General features: G+C 40.2%; 1 long non-coding RNA gene across 1 annotated transcript in view; it reads right to left on the bottom strand.

The window, feature by feature from the left end:
* Positions 1-523: 523 nt before the first annotated feature.
* LOC122238759 overlaps positions 524-13,403 on the bottom strand; it is a 29,094-nt gene continuing 16,214 nt past the window's right edge. The window contains exon 4 of the long non-coding RNA XR_006217894.1: positions 524-2,658. This is a non-coding gene — a long non-coding RNA (uncharacterized LOC122238759). The remainder of the gene's footprint in view (positions 2,659-13,403) is intronic.

Here is a 13,403-nt window from a genome sequence, read left to right as displayed (position 1 = left end):
ATTGATTTAATGAGGGACGGAGGCTTTTGCTGGAGCATCCCTTGTGGCAGAGGAACAAGCCTTGTTGGCAGGTACCTCCACTGAGGCACTTCTCTCCCATTTGTTTGGTTTCGCGATGGTGCTTGTTTATGGGTTTGGCTGTTATGATGACCCCCCGTGTTCCTTCCCGTGCGGCGTGAAGCGGTCAAATGCCTGCAGTGATTTCCGTGTGGCTCTCTAGACAGGGAGCCGCGCAGGGGAGGCGGCACGGTACCGCAGGAGAAAGAGCTGCGGGAAGAGGTGACGGGGGGAATGCACATCTTTGAAAAAAGAAAAGTCAAATAAACCGGACTGGAAGAGAAATAGCACTTCTAGCTGCAAAAGAGATGGTGCTCAAAACCTATTATTTCTCGGCAGAGTCTATTTCAGCTAGGTTTCAGCTAGGTTTCTGCGTCCGCACCGGTGGCAAGGTCCCCACCCCCACCTCTCCCCCTCCCCCTCCTCCTCCTTTTCCCAACTTTGAATAGTGAGGAGGCTAAGAGGGTTCGGACACGATTTTTTTTTATTGTGAACGGTCCCAGACACAGCTAGATAATCTTTTTGCCTTTGTTCTCTTCTTCTCTGGGGTTTCTTGTGATATTATTATTGACATGTTCATATGGAAATTTTGGCATTATATGTTTCTTCTTTTATATTTGTCCTATTTTTTTCTCCATACGGTCTGACTTCATTGTCCACTGCGCCGTGTGAAAGGGACGTTGCCAGTCACCTGCTGACCAAATGCAAGCAGCGATCTACTTTTAATACCGAATTGGACCGCGTGTTGCTTACTAGACATGTGGGGAGCCAGGATTCCTCTTAATAGGAGCATATGTCCCTATACACTCTGTACATTTATTTCAATGTATTTATACAGTCCACCCATAGATGAAACACCCCAATTCCCTCTGGTGTTACTGTCTTACTGATTGCTGGCTTAAAGAGAAACAGTTCCTAAGAGCATATGGTTTCCAAAACCCAGCCCTTCCCCCTCCTTTTCAGTCTACACAAAATAAGCCGCTGCCCCTCCCCCGACGGCTTCTCTGCTCTCTGCCCAGAGTGAGTCTGAAACCAGGGGGCAAAATCATTAGTTCCCAATTACCTTAAGCCATGTACGATAACCTCTCTCAAGGGCTGTTGGTAAAATATGCACACGGTTCCAATGTCTAGACAGTTATGAAGTATAGGTGCGGGGTTGTGCGACTCCAGAACCCCAATGCATCTCAAACGCAGTGCTTTTATTAAAGAAGTGTAATCACCAGGATAACTAATTACGTCAATACCACATAGTTAATTAAACCCATTATAGTTATTATTCCCATGGAGAGGAGGTCAAATAAAGCGACCCTCATCTTGATTCTACTATCCTAACAAAAGAAAAAGAATATTAAATAAAACATAACACGGACCTCTTCATCTTCCATCCTTTTTCTTAGATGCTTAATAACTACCTGGTATGTCCCCCAAGAAGATCTTCAAGGGTAAGCTAGACCCAAAGATTGCCGGGCTCTTCAAAACACCACTTTCAAACTTACCCGTACTTCAAGTAAATGATTACCAACTGTTTGCTTGATTGGTGCAAGAAGCAGTGACAGGTAAAAGTGAAAAATAGAATGTACGGCCACTGTGTTTTTATTAATATCTTGCAGAGAAACATGATGGAGGGCAGTGCTTATGTCTCAGTTCAATCTGGTTTCATGACTAATGACAGGAAGGTGGCCCGTGTACCCCTCCCAACCCTGGCCAAGGACTTCCAGAGGGACACACGGAGGTGAGGTATTAAGGCTCATCGAGCAGACTGAAGGCACACATGACATATCCCGCAGTTGCAACAAAAACAAAATCTTCTGGCTCGGACAGTCAAATCCGAAGGAGAATTCAAATATGACCGTGGAAAAGGAGAGATTTCAAGAACTCTATTACATAGGGACATTGTTTGCCAGAGCAAGAATGTGGGCAAAAAGACACACATCTCCCCACCCACAAACACACGCACACGCAACACACACACACACACACCTCTCACATACTAATCTCTGGAAAATAAAACCAAGATATTTTGATTCCCCTTGCCTGAAAATTCACCAGGTCATTATATCACTGTCACACCTTCTTCTCAAAGCAGTTCATTGTCCATCGAGAGGATTTGCATTTACTTCTCCTGATTAACAAAGAAAACTTTGTATAAAAGGGCTATGCACTGAGACGTGCAAATGTGGCCAGCCTGACCCCCTGCAGGAGAAGGCAGACAAGCAGTAGGGAGAAGAGGTAGATGAGGAAGGGGAAAGAATGCTTTGATCCCAGTGCAGCACACACAATGGAGCAGCGGCAACCCCAGCAAGCCCTGACCCTGGGCAGGCTGGAGTTTGGCGCGGAGTCACCGAGCGGGAAGCAATATAATGAGTAGCGTTTCATGCGATGGTGAGCACCGTAAGCCTGCAAAATCTCTGCCCTTGCTGGCTTTGCTGGTCACCGTTGTCCTGATTGCTGTCCACGTTACTGCCGCGGTGCTGTCGCTGTTGTTTTCCAGCTCGGGAGATCCTAATATCGCGACAACTGCCAGAGGGGCCCGGGGACTTTTCAATGAGGACACGCTCATAAAATCGAGGCTGTGAGCAAAAGGCAGCACCATCCCATAGGCTGCGTGAAGAACAAAAGGTCAGGTGTTAAATCCCTTATTTGTCCAGGGGTTTAAGCTGACATATGCGGCATTTAGTTTAGATGTAAAACAACCTCGTATCCGCCATCCACAACCCTCACCCCTGCCCCAAAAGCTCCTCCCCAAACTTTTTTGTTCTTCCTGGGGAGCCACCATTGCTACCAGTCACGCCCCAGCAGAAACACTGCGGGAGGGGTCTGTCTTTCCTTTTCGTTGTTATTGTTTTGTTTTGTTTTGTTTTGTTTTGTTTTGTTTTGTTTTTTAACTTCGGCTCCTTTGCTCCTTCCTCAAATCAATGGCCAAATCCAGGGAGTCTCTTGCCATCAACCGACCACCTCCCTCCAATTCCTTTCTATCACCACCCTAATCACACCTGTTTTCTCTCTGCCCCCCCCCCCAATTTCCAGTCACATTCCCCTTCCAGTCCCTGTTACACAACTCACCAGATTATCTTTCTAAAGTATTATTCTCATCTGATTACTCTTTGGCTCAGAACATGCGTTGATTGCCCAGCATTATCCTGTAGAATAAATTATAAGCTCTCAGTTTGCCCTTAAGTTTGTCTCCATTCTGACTCTGTCCCCTGTGCTCTCAGGAGCAAGATTTACCTCTCAGGACTTCCTTACCTGTGACCTATGTCCCCTCCCTGATTGGGTCACACGCTTCAGACACTCAGGCCTTTGCCCTATATGTGTGCTTTGCCCCTAATCCCCCTCACCTTACATCCTTGAACTCCCACACATTGTTCAATGGTCATCTAAATGCCTCCACCAGGAAGCCTTTCTTGATGTGCCTCAGCTACAGGTGTCCTTATCACTCTGATTTTCTAGACCATTTTTTAAATATGTATTTTATGACCATTATCATAATCTGCCTGTAGTAAGTATTGATCATATCATGTCTTGAGATTTTAAGCTCTGAGAATTCAGAGACCATCTCTTCTGATCTCAGTAAGAGCTTAACTAATTATCTGTCTATTTTTGCTGCCCCTTTAATGTTACACGTATATGACTAATTCAAAGAAGAGAGGCAAACTATAATTAAAAAAAAAAAAAAAACTATGACACAAACTTGGAACAACCCAAAACAAAAAGCAATATAAATGTGATAGAAACTCAGATGAATTATCATGTCGTGTCACCGCTACCACTTGTATATAACTACCGAAGAATACAGAGTGATAACTGAATAAACCAAAGACTGCCATTCTGGATGCACACGTGTAATGCAACTCCAAGTAATTTGGAACCCACATGAGAAACCATGGGCTCTTTAAGGTTTTACTCCTTATAGAATTTACTTTGTTTAGTGATTAAGAAAAGCAATTATTCGGGTTGATAATGATTTTATTGTTTGAAAACTGACTTCTCCTCCTATTGGATACATGAGGTATAACCTACTGAAATACAAAAAAAAAAAAAAAAAGAAAAAAGAAAAATTCTGAGTCTAGATGCTTAGAATACTGACTCTGTCACAGCCTGAAATGAGCCCCAGATGGTTCAGGGTTTACCATCAAGCAATGGTAATGATATAGAATATGTCATTGTCATCCCAAGAGGTCTTCTATAAGGGAACAAAAATATAGAAGCAGTTTCTGTGTTGAAGAAAAGAAGGAAAGAAGTTAAAAAAGAGGCAGGGAAGGAAGGAAGGAAGGAAGGAAGGAAGGAAGGAAGGAAGGAAGGAAGGAACTAATGGCCCAGAGAGAAAGACAGAGAGTAAGGGAAAAGAAAGAGGGAGGTAGGAAGTGGGGAGACAAGAGAAGAAATGATATATAAAGGAAAATCTGAATGAAATTTGAGAGGCTGACAAATCTGGAGAACATTTAAGTGACTCCCCTAAATTTCTGTCAGGTTCTTCATCAGCTGCCTCAATTTTCTTCCTGACTTGGGTTCTTGTCAGCTCACTCTAATTATAGCTTTACTAGCAAAATGAGAGCACATGGACGAGGAATGGCCATGGATAAAAAGAAATGGCAACCCTAAGCCTAATTATAATAAAATGTCTTCCTGTGAATGTCCAACAGACAAAGGTACCCAGTCTATTCTTGAATAGCCCAATGTACTTAAGACATCACCAGTACCACACATAAATATTTCCTTCCAATGGCTTCCCATTTTCTACAAGATCTATGATCCATAGGCTCTCTAAAAACCAAGCACAGTTCAACACTGAAACCTCAGTTTCTGCTACACCTCCACTCTCACAATGTTCTCTAGAAGTACCAAAAGCCTCACAATTTCCTGGGGGTGTTCATCAGATAATAAAGGAGAGATAGTCATTTTAAGTGAGGGATTCAATGTTGACTCAGAGTTGCTGGAGAATATAATCTCTCCTCTGTGAAGCCTCCCTTGACCTCCTGGGTGCTGTGGACACTCCCTTACAAAAAATCTCTGACCTGTAGCTTTCTTCTCCTAAAGTACTTGCCCCGCTCTATTGGGTTTCTCTCTTATGTTTGTGCCTTCTTTACTGAACCAGAAGTTCTGAGAGAGCTAGAATATTTAATCATTCCCGAAATCGGAAACCCTTACAATATGCCTGATACATATTAACAGCAATACTGGCTGATATATGCATCAGGCATTCAGAAGAATTCTGCTTTTGTGAAACTTAGCAGAACTATAATAAAAAATCCTTTCATTGTTGGGCACCTGGGTGGCTCAGTGGGTTCAGCGGTCAACTCTTGACTTTGGCTCCAGTCGTGAGCTCACGGTTGGTATGACAGAGCCGTGCGCTGAGAGCCTGCTTGGGATTCTCTCTCCTTCTCTCTTTGCCCCCCACCCTGCTTGTGCTCTCTGTCTCTCTCTGAAAGTAAATAAATAAACATTTTTTAAAACCCTCTCACTGCTTAAAATATTGTCAAATATAATCATATTTCATCATTAGGTCCATGAAGACATTTTTTTATCCTCAATTTTAAGTTGAGCCAAGTGTTACTAGTCCAATTAAACTAACCAGAAGAACTTAGATTAACCAGTTGAAGATTAACCAGTGTAGAAGTTACTGAACTTCTCTAGGCCTCAGTTTTTCTACTTATAAAATTAAAATATTTGATGTGAGTCTCTTTAAAACCCCTACCTCTCTGTAATTATTTATTTGATCTTAGAATGTAAGACTCATCTGGACAGGATGAACTCTAAATCTAACTTAATTCTAAAATACCGGTAGGATCAACTCTCAGGTACTACTTCTGCATGAAACTGAGGGCACTCTGAAAACATAAGAATAGACAATATAAGGAATAAACAAAGAACAGAGGCCTCCTGTAGCAAACAGCTAAACGGAAAAATACAAACAGCCAAAATCGCATTGTATTAATGAAATGGAAGAAAGGTCAAGAAAACTCACAGCATGGAGAACTATTATAATTTCCAGCAGTTGCTGGCTCTTTCTGTAATCCTGCAGATGGTAGACAAGAAAGGGGGATTTTTAAATTTGCAGGAGGATAGAAGAACCATGAAGGAGGACCAAGGAGCTGTACAGAGTAAAGAAGATGAGGATCAATAAATTTGATGTATAACTTTCTGGAAATCTTTTCACTCCACAGAGAGGACACATTTTTCCCCCAGATATTCATGGACGACCCAAAAAACCTGTCATGAAACAGGCCACCAAATGGCTGTAATGAATTCCAAAAAAAAAAAAAAAATCAATATCATATGGACCTTTTGATCTAATCATGATGCAGTAAAATAAAAAAAAAAAAATTAGCAAGTGACAACTGTCAAAATCCCATGTAACTGTAAACTATACAGCATTCCACCCAAAAATGCAACGTAAACGTAATGTGAAGAAAAAGACAAGAAAAAAATTGTGAACATCTACAGTGAAATAACAATGAACATTTACAGGTCAAATTCTGGAAGTGAAGGAGTACTGAGAGAAGAGTTTTCATTTTAAATACATTTATTGGAAACCAAGAAAGATTTAAATAAACGAGGTAAGTGATTACTCAAAGCGCTAGTAAAGGAGTGACCAAGTAAACCAAGGAAGCAAGAAGGAAATAATAAAAGATAACAGCAGGGAATGCCAGTTAAAGATGGGGGATTGGATGTGTGCCTTTTATCCAGCCCTTCCATAAACCCCATAAAACAATGGTGAAGGGATCTTTTGAGGCATAAATCTATAAAGACAAAGAGCACAGAGGATGAAAGAATAGCAATAAAACTTCAGATGATGAAAAACAGAAGAATAAGTATTAAATGGCTTAGCAAACTAAAAAAGAGAATCCTAAACTGGTAGCAGAGAAATCTGAGAAACTTTCATTTGTCTCGCAAAACCTCCCTTACACTCAGATATTTTCAGCACCTGCATCCCTAAAAGTGAGGGTGAAAGTGGAACCGAACAAAAACAAAAGATGACTGATTAAGACTGTTTGTGAAACAGATGTCCATATGCCCCCCTCCATTCTGTGTAAAAATCCTTACCCCACCCAACAGCGGAATCGGAAGCTGACTCTCTAGAGACAGTAAAAAAAAAATTCCCTGTCTTTGGGAGCACCAAGTCTAGTGGAGAAAAGAAATGGCATGCTGCATATTGTGGAATTAGCGAAAGGTTTACGTACTGAATTTGAGATCTCCATTCCTCTCTCCACTTAGTGAGGGATGCTAATAGCCCAGCCTTAGAGCCTTGCAGCTGGAAATTGGAAGATTTGTCTCTGGGAAAACTGATAGAGCAAAGAGGAGAGGCACTAAGATACTGATGTTGCAGTTTGCCTGATAAGACAGCCAGTTTAGGTGACAATAAAGCCCACAGCTGACAAGTTCCAACCATGAACGCAGAGCCTCCAGTCATCTTGGCAAAACATCACTCTTAAATATGACCAGGCATTGAGGATGAGTGAGATGAGAAGGAAGTGGGAGGAAAAAGAGACTTTCAAGGAGAAGAAAACTAAACAAAGAAACAAATAAAGCTATTATCACTTTTAAAGAGGTAAGAGAAGATATTGCATCCATGAATCAAGAACAAGATTTCGGTCAGCAAGGAACAATGAGAAAACATGACAGAGATCTGGGCTATGAAGATGATATTAGTCAACATAAAAACGCAACGTACGTTCTGAAATTAATGTTGGGGAAATCCAAAGGCCAATAGAGTAGACTAAGAGAAGGCGAACAGGAGAATAATTATTAAAATATTAAATTAATTAATTAATTAGATTAATAATATTAAATATAAATAATAAATTAATATTAAAATATTATTAATATATTAGCAGATCTACTAATATCAGCTAAAATCTACTGATTGAAAATACTATAAAGACCCAAACAATACAAGGGGAAGAAGCAAAGTCATGGTCTCTCATGACAACTGGGTAGCAGCAAACACCAGTGGAAGAGAATACAGAGGCCAGGAAGAGTCCCCTGTTTAAATGGACTCTGTATTCGATACAGGTTGGCACTACTCATTTAATCAAGGAGTAGATATGCACATATACACAAAACGTTGCATATTTTTCAATTATATGCATATAATTAATGACAAATGTGTATTGAAAAGACAAATTTGGTTGAACCATTTGCAATTGCTGATATTTGGCAGTTTTTGACCTACATAAATATCAACTTCATAAAGTTCAACCTAATACACTAGATGCTTAATGGTCACTTGTGAAAGAACAGCTATAGAGGAATGGACTAAAGAACAAAACAAAAGGATGGTCGTTTCTGGATGTGTGAAAAGCTATGAACTGGAAATAACTCCACGCACCAGGAGGTAATGACGGTGGTAGGTTTGTAGACCAACTTACAAAATTATAACTGATGGAAAAAACCTTGGTAGATGGAATTCAAAGTTGTTATGTAAAGAAAAACAGCAAAACTATAAAAAAGGGAAGACAGATGAGATAAGAAATGATAAAGCTGTTTGGGGAGAGGAAGAAATATTTGAAAAATGAATAATCATCACTGAGAGAAAGGGTACAATTAGCTAAATAGGCTCTCAGTGAAAAACAACAACAAAATGCCTAAAACTCAGAGGACAAAAGGAAAACTGAATACGAGAATTTTTAATAACACTTCAGGATCCTCCCTAACCAAAACTAAAAGGCAGGCTGTCACACTTTCCTCAATGAGTTAGTGGTATTAGCGAAAGCAAGGCAGATGTCCAACACTTTTTTTCCACCTCCTTCCACCAGGCCGCCATGCTCAGCATCATGTCCAATACATGCTAAGTTCACCAAATGTGCTTGATGAAATCTAGTGGGAGGGGGTGATGGTAAATGATTTCGTTTTTCCCCTTGAGAGGGATTTTCCTTTCGATTGCACAATTCTTAAACTCCAGATTTAGAAAAAGACATAGGCTTCCTTCCCATATTTTTCTGGGTAAGAGTGATTTCTCTTGCCCTCTTCAACAGACACTTATGACAGTGAAAATTAAGCCTGTAAATTACATATATTAGACGTGATCATGACATGATACATCTTCTACTTATAATTTAGGTGATCTTATATAATGTGCCAGACAGTAATGTTATCATTATTTACAGAACCTTGAATGCAGCAGTAATCATCAATCTAAATGTCCGTACATTATCCTTAACAGAGCAGCACAGTGATCTATTCTAGGTTAGTGCATAGGGCGTAGGCTGGAGAGATCAAACCAGGAGACAGAAATAGAGATTTCTCTGTAGCTACATTAACGATCTTCTGAGTGTTCTCTTATCCCCCACCCCTCCCTGGACCACTCTTCCCTTACTTTGGTGATCCATTAAGTCAACTTCTTCAAGCATCTCTGTACAGTTAATCCTTTACAATTTTCACAAATAAAGCAAAAGGTGTGGTAAATTGCCAAGGACATTAATTACACGAGTAGCATAAAATGTTTGCACATCATACTCAATAATCTCTCAAATGAAGACTAAATTGCTGTGCTTGCACTTACCCATACCGAAACTCAAGTTCTTTAACAATTTTAATAGGCTTTAACGTTTAATTTGCTTAAATTATTACTTTGTTGATATAAATAGGATGTTTATTTACTCTAGCCTAGCAAGAACTGAAAGAGGAAGCCTCTAAAGGCAAAATACTCAATTACGTTATGTACCAGGAATCTATGAATCATAACACAATCATTGAGGCAAGCGTCTTCCGTCAATCTCAGAGTTGCTGTCCATTCTCAGCAGGACCAGAATGAAAAAGCTAGGTAGCTCTCCAGGTCCTCCTGAGTCATTTTGGTGTATAAAACTGGGTTCTCTGGATTGAACGTCCAGGGTGTCTGACCTTCCCCAATTTTGTGTTCAAAACCACTCTCTGGCCGTGACAGAAAATACAGGTGCTCATAAATACCTTTTGACTGAAATGAGTCTCTTTCAACTATTTAGATCATTTTTGCCTGCTTTAACCACAGACAATTGTTGATTCTTCCTTACCTTTAAGATAAATAATAATGCCCCCAGAACATTGTGAATTCTCAGAACATCTACTACAAACATATTAACCAAAAATACAAATGAAGTTGTGTTTGCTTATTAGTTGGGAATTTTCCTGTGCCATTTCTTTTTACATATGCACACATAAACTTGTGTGTGTGTGTGTGTGTGTGTAAATAATTATGTTCTAGACCTACAGCTTTACACATTTCAAAAGGTGTTCTGGTTCCAGAGCCAGAGGAAAAAAGGTGAGCGACGGGAAGCCACTACCTTGAGGAAGTTAAATATATGTTTAACAGTCTTTCAATTAAGGTCTCATTACATAAAATTTAAGATGGAATTTATAATAAATTTACAGAATTTATATTATGTAAATACATTTTCAGAAAAAATATGTACATTCAGGTACTGCAAATTACTAGTTATATGATCTCTGGCAGAGTACTTAATCTCTCCAAACCTTAGTTTCCTGGCCTAGGAAATAGAGATAATAACAATTACTCTATGGGGGTGTGGTAAAGTTCAAAGGAAAGAATGAACGTAGAAGTAACTTGCTCGTTTGAGTATTGTATGCACGACCTCCTATGCACCCAGCCCTAAATCTTTAAGTTTAGAGAGAATATAAGAAGAATGCAAGGTAGATTCTCTTCCTGCAACAATCCCAGTACCCACTTGGGACCAGGAAATAATTAGAAAATGAGACGGAACTACAGAAAACTAAGTTGTATGGTCCAGGCTATGTGTGCAATAACAATTCTAAGAAAAGAGAACTTAAAATGGGCTGGAAATTATGAATATTTTCTTCCCAAATGGAACAGGCTAAGCTTTGCCTGAACAAAGAAGCAAAGATATCTAACAGCTGCTTACCACTCTCTGTTGCTTAAAATATCAGAGGAGTATGAGGTTTAGGCAGCTCTGAGGGCTGAGTCATCTTCCTTCTAACTTGGTATTTATTCAGGACGCAGCCCTCACCCTGATGACAACAGCATTCCTGACCTCTGAGCCGCTCAAAATGCTAAGATGTTTCTGAAGGTGAAATGGACACCTCACGCAGATTCCCGGGTGGTTACGGTTCCCAGCTATGCGCTGCCTCCCCGTTTTGTCGCGGTGTTTGTTCCAAACCAGAGAGGTCTTGACAGCTGAAGAAGAGGAACTAAGGCCAACCGAGAAATATCCGAGATTGTCTTCTCATGATGATGCTTAAGGCTCATAGCTGAAGTAATTATAGAAAGGACTAGAGCACGAGCCTCTACGGTGTATCTATCATCCCATGGTTCGGTGTCCCTTCTCCCCCCCTGGAAACAATCTAGGTACATGGCTATATAATTAAATCCCATTTAAATATCATTGCCTTTTATATTCCTCAAGTAACGTGGGGACAATTCTTGAAATGTCACTTGTTCTTCCTTCCCCAGGAGCATACCTTCTGATGGAGCCGGGGGAAGGTAGGGCTTTGAGGCTCAGTGTCAGCTAAGGTGCCTGCTCCCGCCCAGGTGGCAGCCCCTATTACATGGGTAGACCTCTTCAGGGCTCCGTTTTCCTGCCTGTTCTCCCTGCTTCAGCTCTCTGAAGTTTATTTTGGAATTTTGTCTTCTATTCAGTCTAAGAAATACTCTTAACTGGTTTTTTTTTAATCACTTAAACAATATATTTTATTGTGGCAACCTCAGAAAATACAAATACAAGGGGAAAAATTTTTCTTTAAAAAGGTTTAATCAGTTCATTTCAATTGATAAGAGGGCCTTTTTTTTTTTTTTAGTTTATTTATTTATTTTGAAAGAGAGAGAGAGACAGCACGTGCATGCAAACAGGGAAGGGGCAGAGAGAGAGAGAATCCCAAGTAGGCTCTGTGCTGTCAGCAAGGAGCCCAACACTGGGCTCGATCTCATGAAACCCTGGATCAGACGTGAGCTGAAATCAGGAGTCAGATACTCAACCTCCCAAGCCACCCAGTTGCCCCCTATGAGAGCCTATTTTGAACAAAGCTCTGTAAGTATCAGATATGTGAAATTTAGCAACGGAGATAAAAGATAAAATGATAGTTATTGTGACAGACAATCTCATTATATTTTAGGTTCTCATCTCCTCACATCTTGCTATGTGTAAACAGGGCTTTTGTCACTATTTTTCCAGGTGAGGAGGCTAAGGCCTAGATAGGTTCCATAACTTGCCCAAGATCCCACAATTTATAAAGTACAGAGAGCAAATTTAAACCCTGAATATTCTAGCTCTAAAGCCTGGGCTTTTTATACTTAGGTTGTCAGAGGGAGAATTATGAACAAATACAGAGACGTATTAAAGAAATAAAATTAAAAAAAAGGAGGAGGAGGGATCAGGAAACAGAGTATTTCCACTGTTCTAGATGATGGTGATTCCTTCCTTTCATAAGAGAGGAGATGTGGAGGGGTAGGCTAAAAAGACGTTGAGGCCATTGGTGGAGAACTTTGTTACCGGTCATCACTTTGCATCCAATTATGTCAACAATGGGGAGTTACCAGTGGCTGACTAAATATGGAGGTGTTAAGAGTAGCTCCAGGTAAGGGCAGTAGGTGTGTGGGGTGGGGATCCCTTGTAAAGATTATTTTGAAAAACAATAATAAAATCCAGTCATTCTGATTGTAATCATCACCTTGTGCCTAAAATTCTAAACAGGGAAGTGATCAAATACCCCTCCTCTTCAAAAAAAAAAAAAAAAAAAAAAATTTGTAAATTTTAATCTTAAACAATTGCTGTCATTAATGTTGAGTTTTAAAAATACATAGTAGGGGCGCCTGGGTGGCTCAGTCGGTTGAGCGTCCGACTTCGGCTCAGGTCACGATCTCACGGTCTGTGAGTTCGAGCCCCGCGTCGGGCTCTGTGCTGACAGCTCAGAGCCTGGAGCCTGCTTCGAGTTCTATTTCTCCCTCTCTCTCTGCCCCTACCCTGCTCATGCTCTGTGTCTCTCTGTCTCTCAATAATAAATAAACGTTAAAAATATTTTTTTAATAAATAAATAATAAAAATACACTGTAAAGTTTCAATGATCACATTCTAATTATTTATCCTTTACTAAGCACTGTGTTCTACATGGAAGTTATTTCAGCAAACTCCCAGTTATACGGTTAGCCCCCAACACACCCACGCTCAGCTGCATGAATCCAAGAGTAAATTGGGAATTTTTGAGTTTGCCTTGGGCAGACACAGCTGGGATTGTTGAGTCAAAAAAATCAGAACTTGAGCAACCTCACTGATGTCATTGTATGGGATCGCTTGGAGTTTTCTATTTTCTTATAATAAATGCAAAATACAAGTGTAATATTTTTGCCTGAAAAAGTGCGAATTTTGGTTCATACATAAAATATTCTATGAAGCTGAGAA

This window comes from Panthera tigris, chromosome B2, assembly GCF_018350195.1.
Source record: "Panthera tigris isolate Pti1 chromosome B2, P.tigris_Pti1_mat1.1, whole genome shotgun sequence".
Taxonomy (NCBI): domain Eukaryota; kingdom Metazoa; phylum Chordata; class Mammalia; order Carnivora; family Felidae; genus Panthera; species Panthera tigris.
Note: the sequence above shows the minus strand (reverse complement) of the source record. Positions and strands in the feature narration are given on the sequence as shown.